The sequence below is a fragment of the Peromyscus leucopus genome, chromosome 11, assembly GCF_004664715.2.
Source record: "Peromyscus leucopus breed LL Stock chromosome 11, UCI_PerLeu_2.1, whole genome shotgun sequence".
Taxonomy (NCBI): Eukaryota; Metazoa; Chordata; class Mammalia; order Rodentia; family Cricetidae; genus Peromyscus; species Peromyscus leucopus.
In genome coordinates, this window is record NC_051072.1 from 10,839,077 (window position 1) to 10,852,300 (window position 13,224).

Below are 13,224 nucleotides of genomic sequence, written 5' to 3' on the forward strand. Positions count from 1 at the left end.
AATTTGGAACATTTTGGCTTTGTGTCTTATTGTCATCTTTGTCATTTCTTTGTAACTAACTCTAAATATTTAAATACCTCTACATAGTTTAAAATGACAAGTGATAATCAGTAGCATTAATAAAATAAGCACCTTTGATTATGTATCAGACTAACTTAAGTAGAAATCTCTCTATGAAAATGAGGTGAATTTATGTTTAAAATAGAATTATAAGCCTACCAATTGATTTCAATTACTATGATTTCTCAAAATCCTAAGAAAAATAAATTGAACACTTAAACACATCTAAAAGAAGCAGAATTCTTAAACTAAATAAGAATACCATTAACAAACCTCAATGATCATGTCCATGATTTTAAGTAAGATCACTGAAAGTTTATACTGGAAAAGCACTTGAGGGTCCTCCATTCCCAAAGGTGATTATCAATCCAATCTTATATCTAAGGCTGAGAAAGGTTTCACTAATTACCTAAGGTCATACAGGTAATAAGCACTGAAAGACAGAGCTGTCAATCATTGACATCTCTAACTTCAGAGTTGAACATTTGACATAGTCCAATTAAAAATTTATTACAGCTTACTGAAAAATTGAGCATCATACAGTATTTACATACTTTCATTTAAAATACTGCAGTTTCAGCAGTGCAGTTGAGAAAAGAAATATCTCTTACTATAAACTGCCTCCTGTAAACTACCCCATAACAACCTACTGACATTAATTCCTACATGAGAAATTTCACTTTACATAATCTAATGAAGAAAGTTTCATCATCAACATGGAAAACAGAGTGATGATTCACAAGCAGAAACCTCACATTTTGTTTCAGATGCTAATGAGTTCTCCTTGGAGACTGTCAAGCCTGTCACACTGCACTCCCTCTCTGTGTTCTCACTTGCCCACATTGGATGGAGTCCTCATAGCAACACTGGAAGAACAGTCCCAACACATTAAAAAACAGAGCACACTCCACCATTATCAGAGAACCCCAAATTCTGAGAGCCTTATGAATTTCAAGAAATGATTTAAGCCAAAGGAATTGCTGTAATTTTATAGTTTCAATAGAATATCAAAATATATAGTTTGTTTATGATAAACACATTCAACAACAATTCCACGTTTTCTAAATGCTTCATTGTTTTAACAGTCTTTATTCTAGGAAGAGACACCTTTTTGACCTGCTCATAGTTTATTTTCAAAATGTAGTTTCAACTGTGATTTCTTTTTCTAGGGAGGAAGCTATTCAAACATCATAGGTAAGCACAGTAAGTGAAGGAACAGAGAATCTCAGGAAATAATCTCTTGAAAAATAGCAGAGCAAATGAGAGAGAGAGAAAGAGAGAGAGAGAGAGAGAGAGAGAGAGAGAGAGAGAGAGAGAGAGAGATCTTTTTTCTTTAATGTATTCAGTCCTTATGCAATAAATTTAAAAACTGATTCTGCATAAACCAACATTTGGGGAAAGAAAACTTCAGGATTTAAGGTCTTTGTGCATTGACTTTAAATCTGATATTATTTACTGGTGCCCAAGGATTGTATTAAATCAGAACTAAATGGCACTTTATTAGTAGGTGTCTTCATGTCTGTACAATGGCTTTCCTTGTCATTACAGAGTAGGCTTAATAAATAAAATCCACATCTTTGCTATAAAAATATTCAGACCCTGTTTTAAATCACACAGGGCAATGACAATATACTTTTTGGGGGTAACATTAAAGTACATGGGGATAGGTTATAATAATCCCTAGTTTTAAACTTGTGAAACTATATCAAAGAGGTTCCAAAACATGCATGTGCCTGGATTTGAATCCAAGAGCAAATGTTACTGAATACAATTTATTTTTTTTTAGGGACAGAAAAGAAAACACAACAGCAATGAGTATAAAAGGTTGGATGCCACCAGGAAAGCTGAGATAGAACACACATCCATGCGTGTATAGACAACATGAAATGAACTTAGTTTGTAATCAAAAATATAAAAACGTGACTTGAAGTTGGCAGTGGGGATATTGGAGGATGAGGGACAAGTTAGAGTGGATAATTGGGGGGCAGGAATGACCATATTTCTCTGTCTGTGTGAAAATTTTAAGAATGAAAATAAACGTTTTTAAAAAGTAGGAAATTATAACTCAAGAGCCTGAGTGTGGATGCCTATTTGGTCCAGATGTATTTCCTCAGTCATTTCTTCTGTGAAAAAGCTGGGGTAGTTGAAGTCAACTTAGGTAACTGAAAGCCTTTATATACATTTCTCCCACATGCAGATGAGGCTATAAAAGTGCCAAACACCACAGTTACTCAGGAACATTAATGAGAATGATTAACGTCACTGAGACTGGTGGCTGTACCCTATTGAAACAATCCATACCATACATTAACAAAACTGTACAGCTGTGGACTGAAGAGATGGTTCAGTTGTTAAGAATATTTACTGCTTCTCCAGAGGATCCAAAATTGATACTTTTTTCATGTCCTTGTTTTGGTTTTTGAGAATCTGAGTCAGGGTTTCTCTGTGTAACTGCCCTGGCTGTCCTGGAACTCTCTATGTAGTCCAGGCTGGCGTCATTCTCATAGAGATGTGCCTGCCTCAGCCTTCCAGATGCTGGAATTAAAGGCGTGTACTACTATGACTAGCATAACAAATTTGATTCTTAACACCTAGATGGGTAGCTCACAACCACCTGTAAGTCTATCTCCAAGTTATGTGATGCCTCTGACCTCCCATTGACCTGACATTCATAAGCACACATGTATACACAGAGGCACACATATACACATCATTATGAATTAAAATAAATCTTAAATAATAGCACATACTAGCTAAGTATAATGGTACTGAGGAGGTGAGAGAAGACTGTGAGTTTGAAGGCTGTGTGGACTGTATAGAGAGTTCCCTAACAGGGTGAGCAATGTGGAAGAACCCACAAATCTCCTTACCAAAACCAAAACAAACAAGGAAAACATCAGTATATGAAAACCTATACTTTAACAAAATTATTGTGCATTCCATGAGTCATCAATGTTTTAGTTACTGATTCGAAATTACTTCTTAAGAAGCTTTGAAATTTTCATGTAACAACACACATTTTCAGAATGTATAAATATAAATAAAGCAATAGCTAACTGCTTACAGTACTGTAAGTAACCTAACATAGTAGCATTTTGAATCCATGATAGTTTCCATCCTTGTATAGCAAAAGGCTAAGAAATTTTGGAATGTGGAACAACACCATATGTGTTATTCTAAGGAGCATGCCCAAGCATAGATTTTTAAGATAGAGCCAAACGCAATAATGTAATGAGTTCAAACAAGTGTCTGCTACACTCTGTTGCCTGTAGTCACTTTTGTGAACTATCAGTTGAAATATGTAACAGAAAATGATACATGTATGATGGTACAGTATTATTTTCTAAAATTGACACAAAAATCCCCTGGTGGTTTCAGTTCAATCAGTGAGTGTGTTTGCCTTACATTTACAAGGCCCTGGGTTCATTTCTTAGCATTTGAAAATACACATATAAACAATAAATAAGTACATTTGAAACCATATGCTTAAAGGGAAATAGCTCATCGGATTAATGTGTTTGACTCTAGACTGCTATCCTTACTTCAATACTTAGAATCAACATGATGGAAAGTGAAAACAGACTTCTGTAAATCATCCTCTGATATCTACATTTGCACCACAGTCCACACACACACACACACACACACACACACACACACACACACACAGAGAGAGAGAGAGAGAGAGAGAGAGAGAGAGAGAGAGAGAGAGAGAGAGAAACTTGTAGTGAATGGGTACTAAGGTTTCTTTTTAATGTAAGATTTTATAAGGTTTCATTTGCTGGTTTATTTATTTATTTATTTTAGAAAAGCTGAAATTTTTGGTTTAAAATGGAGAGTTACGATTTACTACATACTGCATGAGGGTTGTTTCTTCAACAAGACATGTTTCAAACAGCTGTCACTATTGAGTAAGAGAGAGGAATTAATGTTTGACTCTGTGGTATGAGTAATGCCAGTCATCAAGAATGTACAAGAAACCTGAAAGTCCGTAATCATATTCTTTCTCATAAACAGTCTATTTGACTCTGTCCCTCAGAGGATAAGACATGCCTATAAATTTTCTGCTTCATGGTGAGAGAAAAATATTCTCAGGGATTCAAGCACAACTTTCTACACCCCAGAATCTTGCAGCCAGACAAGTGGCAACATCAACATGGAAATGGAGAAGGACACTTATTTGTAAGAAGGAAGTCCCTGCTATTACCTTCATGAGTTACAAAACTTCTACATGAAACAGGGCATGCGCATCTCAGCAAGTGACTATATGACCCAGGGTTCTGTAAGGTCAAAGGAAGCCCAGACGAGGCAGTCGATATCTTGAGCAGATGGAGCCATGATACTTTTCATGCCAACTATGGTGAGGTTTCTCAAGAAAAGACACATAGTAAATGCTGAGCATAACATAGAATTATTATTTGCTATTTTCAATCATGTTTCAAATAAATGCTCTAAAATCATGTAAAGTCATAGATTTCATCTGTAGCCACAGGTCTTATAAAGTAATAACTTACACAAAGCATGTGGCGATTTTGAGTAGTAAATGGGTTGACAACAATCACTGGACATATGGAGTATGCTAATGACTATAGATTTAGTCTATTTCATTTGACAAGCACAAAGCCATCGGATTAGCATGTTAAATTTACTGGTAATTTTGGAGGTGATTTAATTGATAAATTGGAAGTGAATAAATATTTATGAATTGTTTATTCAGATTAATTTATATAAAATATAAGTTGTATATCTTTTGCGAAAATATGGATACTTTTAAATTAAGAATTATATTATTGTAACAAAATCATAAATAAAAAAACAAAAAATCTAGATTAAAGTACCCACTAGATTAAATACACTCTTACTTGCAAATTATACAGCTTGAATAACCATTTCATAACCAGGGGCTTCCTTAGGACTTTACTATTTCAGGATCAGTTACACTTATTTTTATTATTAAGAAATGTTTATTATTAAGAAATTTTCTATTCATTTTACGTAGCAATTACAGATTCCCCTCTCCTCCCTCCTCCTGCCCCCCAGCATTCCCCCAAACCACCCCCCCATTCCCACCTCCTCCAAGGCAAGGTATTCAATTAATAATAATAATAATAATAATAATAATGATAACTGTGACAAAGTTGAAACTATGAAAACAATTCACTTTATAATGTCTTTCATGACACATGTATACTTCAAGGCCTAAATTACCCTTTCTTGATCTTTCTAAAATCAACTCTACCTATCCTTACAACTGATAATTTTGGAGGATATGGATATACTTATAGACTCTGGTTCATATATGAGAGCAAACATTAAGTTTGTTCTATTTTTCTGAGCTTAGGCAAACTGTCTTAATATATACATGTATTTAACTTTCACTGAAATGAAATAAAGTTTAAAATTAATGAACTATTGACCATTATGTAATCGTTGCTTCAGTTTTTAGTGTTATAAGTTAAAAATTTGCAAATATATTTTGTATTCTATATGAAGATATCGTTAAAGTAGAAACATTGCTGAATAGAAAAATACTTTATAAAAGATATTTGAAAATGAATTTTTTTCTGATATAAGCCTATTCTTTACCTAGGAAACTACTAACTACACCACAGATATTTTGTTAGTGAGTATAATGTTTCAATAATTTGCAAACATTATTAACTAACATAATGAAAATGTTCCTTTTGAACTTATTACTCTCAAGTCTAACCTACTTATTAAAAATCACTTGATAGTTAAGTCTTAAAATATTATATTTTATTATAAAAGCTTAAGAATACCTGAGAAGACCCAAAGATTAATCAGAATTTATTATGAAATCAATATGATATAGGTCCTTGCCCCAATGTCCAACCACACACAACTAGAATGCAATTTCTCTTTCAGCTTTATTTTCTTCTTCTATTTTCAGTGGAGGAATCTAACAGCTGTGAATTGATTTTAATGATTTAAAGTTTTGTCATCTTCCTAAACTAGTCAATACTCTGTTTTCTCTAATAAAAATCTGGAGTACACATTAAAATTGTGACACATTCTTATTATTCAGATAAGACTTCTGAGTCAACAACAAGAATGTTGGTATTAAGCCAGGGATATAGTTCCAACATAAATAGTAGCATAAATACATCAGTCTAGGTTAACGCTAATCTAGATGAATAGATTGTAAAATTTATACATATTGAATAATTTATCACAAACATATGATACAATGATTTAACTTCCAAACCTGTATGTTTAGTTTGTATCCAGGGACATAAAATTAGCTTTCAGTTTTCACTTCAACCAACTCAAAACACCTGGATCTATGGTATACTCACCGTGATGTTATGATAACTGAATTTATTAGTAATAATGTGTTTAGCTTTTTATTATGGTAATTAAATTTCATAAATCAAAACTCACAATACATACATTACGTTAATTTTAATCTGATGATCATTGATACCTTAATAGACATTTAAAACACCTTTGCAACACAGTGAACTCTAAAATATTTGGTAGCTTAAAATGAAAGAAAGCACTTTGCTTGAAGCCTTCAGGTAGGCTGATGTTAGATCATGAGTAGTTATAAAGGAATGCTGGTGGTAGTGTGGTGGGAGAAAATGTGTGAGAGGACATCAAACCAGAATCATTTTCTGCATCTTTGCGTGGAATTGAATGCAAATCAATGTGGATTTTAGTTTGGATTAGCGTTTTATCTCCCACAAAGCAAGCTCATGTTTATTGTAGACTTTCAAAATTAACAGACATACCAAATCAAATAAGGTACTACGATTGCATTAATGTTAGAAATGTGAATTTTACTGATTTTACCTCTGCTCTTTTCAAACTGGGTCTCACACTGTATGTCTAGCTGGACTGAACTCATTATGTACCTCAGTATGGCCATAAGTTTGACAAAATTTTCTTGCCGCAACCTCCCTTCCCAAGTGAGATATTATATATACATACTGTTATATCTGGTTGAATATTTTATCTTTTCCATTTATACAAATGAAAACAATTGATAATGATATGTTATTAATATACACAATCTGTACATTTGATCTCATATATATGTTTTAAGTTATGTTTTGAATTCTCAACAACTTTTTTGCATTTAAATTAATAATAGGCAAAAGATTTGCACTATCTGAAGAGAAACCAGAGTATAGAGTGAGCTATAACTACATAAGACACTAATTGAAAGACAAATCAGAAAGAGGAAGACATACATTGAGAGAAATATAAAACAATCTATTAATGCTAGTAACTGTTGAATAGGTTTTAAAAGTGAATTTAAAATGCAGAGGAAACTTGGCCCTGTCACATTTTTAAATATCTCTTCATTATCACAGAAGATATTTAAAACAAACCACATGCCAACAACTTGACATTTGTGTAACATTATCATATAGGAAATAGTAGAAAATTTACTTACAATTCAGTCTATGACTATTTGATGATAGGTTTCCTTCTTAGGTATTTTAATGGTTGAGTCCTATACTAAAAAAAAAAAAGGGAGAAAGAAAGAAAGAAAACATAAAATCCTTGAGAAAGAAAAAAAATAAGATAAATTTTTATGAATACTTGCATATTTACTACTAAAATAAAATTTATTTATGTTATAAACTACAGATGATTGGTTTTAGATAATCAAGATTTAAAAGTAATGTAAATTATACAGTTGTTTAGTTGAATGATTTTAGTGTTGGAGACTGATCCAAGAGTTTTGTGCATGTAAGGCATTCTACAGCTCAGGTATAGCATCAGTTAGTACATAGTGAAGAGGTAAAATTTTAGAAGGACACAATGGAAAGGAAAAATAGGATTAATAACAGAAAGTTATCATGTATGGAATGGAAAGGTTTAAACATCCGGATTTTTAGATTGTGTATTATGGAAAAGGTAAATAGAATCTCAGCTACCTCAGTTGTTACCTGTTCAAGAGTGTTTACCTATTTTCATTGTCCAACTGATTATTGCTTCACTAGATTAAGACTGGAAATTGTGAGCCAGGCGGTGGTGGCGCATGCTTTAATCCAAGCACGCAGGAGGCAGAGGCAGGCGATTATCTGTGAGTTTGAGGCCAGCCTGAACTACCAAGTGAGTTCCAGGAAAAGGCACAAAGCTACACAGAGAAACCCTGTCTCGAAAAAAACAAAACAAAACAAAACAACAACAACAAAAAAAGACTGGAAATTGTAGGGTGGTATAATAGGTAAATTATCTAGCATTTTTTCAATAAAAGACATTTTAAATGTGTGTGTATGTGTGTGTGTGTGTGAGAGAGAGAGAGAGAGAGAGAGAGAGAGAGAGAGAGAGGGAGGGAGGGAGGGAGGGAGGGAGGGAGGGAGGGAGGGAGAGAGAGAGAGAGAGAGAGAGAGAGAGAGAGAGAGAGAGAGAGAGAGAGAGAGAGAGAGAGTTTTTTTTTTTTTAAGACAGGGTTTCTCTGTGTAACTGACTCCGTATAACATCCTAGCCCCGAACTCACAGAGGTCTACCTGCCTCTGCCTCTTGAGTGCTGGGATTCAAGGCATGCATTACTACACCCAGCAAAATATATAATTTTGTTGCTGATGTTAAAATAGTGTTTTATAGTAAATATTGGATGGCACATAAGTCACTTTATAATTTCAACATTTTTTTTCACTATTAAGCCTACAGAATACTAAAACTTGGCATAAAATTCCAGTAAGGGACCAACCGCTACTTCCAGGGAGGCAAAAAGACTGACCACAGATTCTCACCTCTCCCTCTCCTCCAAATCCAATCCCCCTGTTTCGTAAGGAACTCTGTAGCAGAATAGCCACTATTGTCCCATGTTCTTCTCTGACTTCATCTTCAATGTGTCACAAAAATCTAGTCTTCTAATTTTCATTCCCCAACTCATCCCATTATCCCAGTCTCCAACATCAAAAGGCATTTCATGGGAACACCCAGTTGAGCAGGCCAGAGAAGCAGGTACACTAACTGAAGACCTTCATCACTCCTTCCTAAACTCAAAATCCTGTTGTCCAATCTCATCCCTAGCATCATAGGACCTGCTACAGCTTTCCTTTACTTGTACCCACATTGCTGTGGATCCCACAGACCTTCCTCTACTAGATTCCCTCCCTCCACTCCTTGTTTTACTTCACCCCCAAACTCCAGAAGGCAACCCCTGTAAACTTATTTTTTTCAGTTTAATCCAGATCTTCACCTCATTTTCCATTCCTCCAGACCCATCACATAGTCCCATCCCTGGCTCTATAGCAGAATTTCTGTGGTAATCTCTCTTCACTCTCTATCACCATTTCATAGAGACTAAATAAGCAGATCCTGGTGTGATGCTCTGCTTTCTTCCATCCTGTAAACCCCCTCAACAACCTACCCTATCTCCATTTCTAGGTGTAAGGTCCAAATACTCAGAAGTGTAGTGTGCCAGTGGCTGCAGTTATCAGATACAGAGAAAAGTTCCTAAGAGGCAGCACACAGTCACCAATCTTTGCTAAAAAACAGAGAGGTAACTGAAGCCATGGAACAAGAAACCCACCAAAAAAAAGACAAAACCTGATTGCACATAGAACTATGGTCTTCTCAACCCCCCAGACCTACTTAACATCATAAAAATGTAATCAATAATGGCTAGGACAATAGCTCTCCACTAGAGTGTAGCAGTTCTACAATGGGAGGCCCTGGATATTCCAGTGTAGCTGAAGAATACTAAAAAATACATTAAAATATTCTGTATGGATATGATGGAGCATTCTTTAAAGAAGAAATGAATAATCCCTTAAAGAATCCATGAAAGCACAAACAGTAAAAGGAAATCAATAAAACTGTTCCAGAATTTAAAATGGAAACAGAACAGAATAAGAAAACCCAACTGAGGGAATTCTACAAATGAAAAATTTAGGAGTTCAAACAGGAACTACAGAGGAAAACTTCACCAATAGAAAGCAAGACATGGAAGAATCTCAGACATTGAAGATATAATAGAAGAAAATGAATATATTGGTCAAGGAAAGCAATAAATCTAAAAAACGCCTGAAATAACACATCTGGGAAATCTAGGATACTATGAAGAGACCAACTCTAATAATGATGATGATAGAGAAGAAACAGAGGGGGTTCCCAGAACAAAGACTAGAAAAACATTTTCAGCAATATCATAGAAGAAACATTTCCTAACCCAAAGAGGGAGATGCCTATTAAGATACAAGAAGAAAAAAGAACACCAAATAAAGTCCTCTTAGGACACAACAATCAAAGCATTAATTTTATAGAACAATGACAACAAATAGAATATTAAAAGCTGCAAAGAAAATTAAAGGTCAAGTAACATATAAAAAAGCAAATCTGTTAGAATTATAACTGACTTAGCAATGGAGACTTTAAAAGCCAGTAGGGCCAGAAGTCCTGCAGATTATAAGAGCTCACAGAGACCGCCCAGACTATTATAACCAGCAAAAATTCAATCACCATACGTGGAAAAATTAAACATCACATGATAAATCCAAAATAATCAATATGTATCCACAAACCTAGTTCTACAAAAAATGCTGGAAATAAAATGCCAACTAAAGAGGTAAGCTATAACCTTGGAAACAGAGGGAACACAAAGTCTCAGAACAACAAAATCAAAAGAAGGATAACACACACACACACACACACACACACACACACACACACACACACAGGGGTGGGGAGAGAGAGAGAGAGAGAGAGAGAGAGAGAGAGAGAGAGAGAGAGAGAGAGAGAGACCACAACTACCACCCCACCACCAACAACAGAAAACAAAGTAATAGGAATCAACAATCATTGGTTAGTAGTATATCTCAATATTTAAGGTCTCAGTTCTCCAATAAAGTTATAGACAATCAGAATGGGTTAGAAAACAGGATCTATTATTCTAATGTTTTTAAGAAACAAACCTCACCACCAAGGATAAACAAAACCTCAGAATAAAAGTTTGAAAAAAATATATTCCAAAGAAATGAACCTAAGAAGCAAGCCGGTGTAAGTACTTTTATGTCTGAGGAAATAGACTTCAAACAAAACTAATCAAAAGACACAGGGAAGAATACTATATACTATCAAAGGGAAAAGTCAACCAAGAGGACAGATTTCTTAGCATCTATGTACAAAACACAAAGGTACCCAAGTTCATGAAAGAAACATTATTACAGCTTAAATCACATATTGATCCTCAAACATGATAGCCTAAGACAGCAATAGCCTACTCTCACCACCAATATTCAGTCTATTCAGACAAAAACTATATAGAGAAATGCTAAATCTAATGCTGTGGATATTACTCTGTATAAATAAAATGCTGATTGGCCAGTAGCCAGGCAGGAGTAATAGGTGTGACAAGCAGAGAAGAGAATTGTGGGAACAGGAAGGCTGAGAGGAGATGCCAGCTGGCTGTCCAGGGAGCAACATGTAAAGGCAACAGGTAAAGCAACGGAACACGTGGCGACGTATACATTAACAAAAATGGACTACTTTTACATGTAAGAGCTAGTCCGTGGTAGGCCTGAGCTAATGGCCAAGCAGTTTAATTAATATAAGCTTCTGAGTGGTTATTTTATAAGTGGTTTCAGAGTCCGTGGGGCTAGGCAGGAATTGAGAAAACTTCAGCTACAATCTGTCATTATAAACTAAATGAACCTATAGATATTTACAAGCATTTTACCTAAATGCAAAAGGATTTATCTTCTTCTCTACAACTATTAGAACATTCTCCAAAACTGACCATATAAAATAACACAAAGCAAGTCTTACAGATACAAGAAAACTGAAATAACGTCCTTCATCCTATCAGACCACCACAGATTAAAGCTGAATATCAGCAACTGCAGAAAGTGAACAAACTTGTGGAATCCAATCAACTCTTCACTTTTCTGAGGGAAAAATGTGTTAAGACAAATATTAATAAATTAAATACTTTCTATACTTGAATGAAAATGAATACACAATAGACCCAAACATATGGAACCAGTACAAAGAGTTGGTTATTTAATAAAATCAATAAGATTGACCAACTCTTATCCAAATTAACTAAAAGAAATGAGAAGGGAGATTTAGCAATAGACACAGAAGAAATTCAGAGAATCATAACGATAAACTTTACTACCGAATTAGAAAATCTAACAGAAATGGAAATTTTTCTTGATATATACCACTTGACAAAGTTAGAGCAATATCAGATAAGTAATTTGAATATACCAGTAAGCCATAGTGAAATAGAAGCAGTTGCTGTGGGACATTCTCTCTGTATGCTGTGAATATATGTTGCTCCCCTTGGTCAATAAATAAGGCTGCTTTGGCCTATGGTAAGGCAGGATAAGAGCCAGGCAGGAAATTCAAGCAGAGAGACAGGGAGAAGACAGGCAGAGTTAGGGTCAATGCCATCCAGCTGCTCAAGAAACAAGTTGTCAACAGACTGGTAATGACACAGCCACATGGCAAAATATACATTAATATAAAGGACTTAATTTAAGTTGTCAAAGCTAGCAAGCAACAAGCCTGAGCCATAGACCAAATAGCTTATAATTAATAATAAGACTCTGTGTTTATCTGGGACCAAGTGATGGCAGGACACTGGAAATCTTCCAGCTATAAGTAATCATTAAAAATCTCCCCATCTAATAGGCCTATGGCCAGATGGCTTTAGCACAGAATTCTACCAGACTGTCAAAGAAGAGTTAATGCCAATACTCATCAAATCTTTCCACAAAATAGAAATAGATGGAATATTGCCCAATGTATTTTATGAAGTCACAGTAAAACTGGTACCCAAACTACAGAAAGACTACAGATTCAATGAAATTCCCATCAAAATTCCAACACAATTCCTCACACATCTTGTACAGACAATTCAACATCACAGGGAAAAAAATAATCCCAGGATATCTAAAGCAATGCTGAATAATAAACTGCTTCAGATATTGCTGTTCCCCAGTTCAAGTTGTACTATAGAACTATTATAATAAAAACAGCATGGTATTGGCATAAAAGTAGACATGCTGATCAAAGGACTAACTTTGAAGACTAAGATATCAGTCCTCACACCTATGGAAACCTAATTTTTGATTAATGATCCAGAAATACACCCTGGAAAAAAGACAGCATCTCAACAGAGTGCTGGTCAAACTAGATGTCTGTACATAGAAGATTTCAAATAGACTGATACTTATT

General features: G+C 34.8%; 1 protein-coding gene across 3 annotated transcripts in view; it reads right to left on the bottom strand.

The window, feature by feature from the left end:
• Positions 1-13,224, bottom strand: part of Cdh18 (cadherin 18) — an 886,990-nt gene that overhangs the window by 612,999 nt on the left and 260,767 nt on the right. For 2 of the 3 annotated variants that reach the window (XM_028868182.2, XM_028868183.2), the window contains exon 2: positions 7,481-7,540. The gene's annotated coding sequence lies outside the window, so the exon portion shown is untranslated. Of the gene's footprint in view, positions 1-7,480; positions 7,546-13,224 lie in introns of all 3 variants that reach the window. The other variant, XM_028868181.2, reaches the window with a different exon arrangement.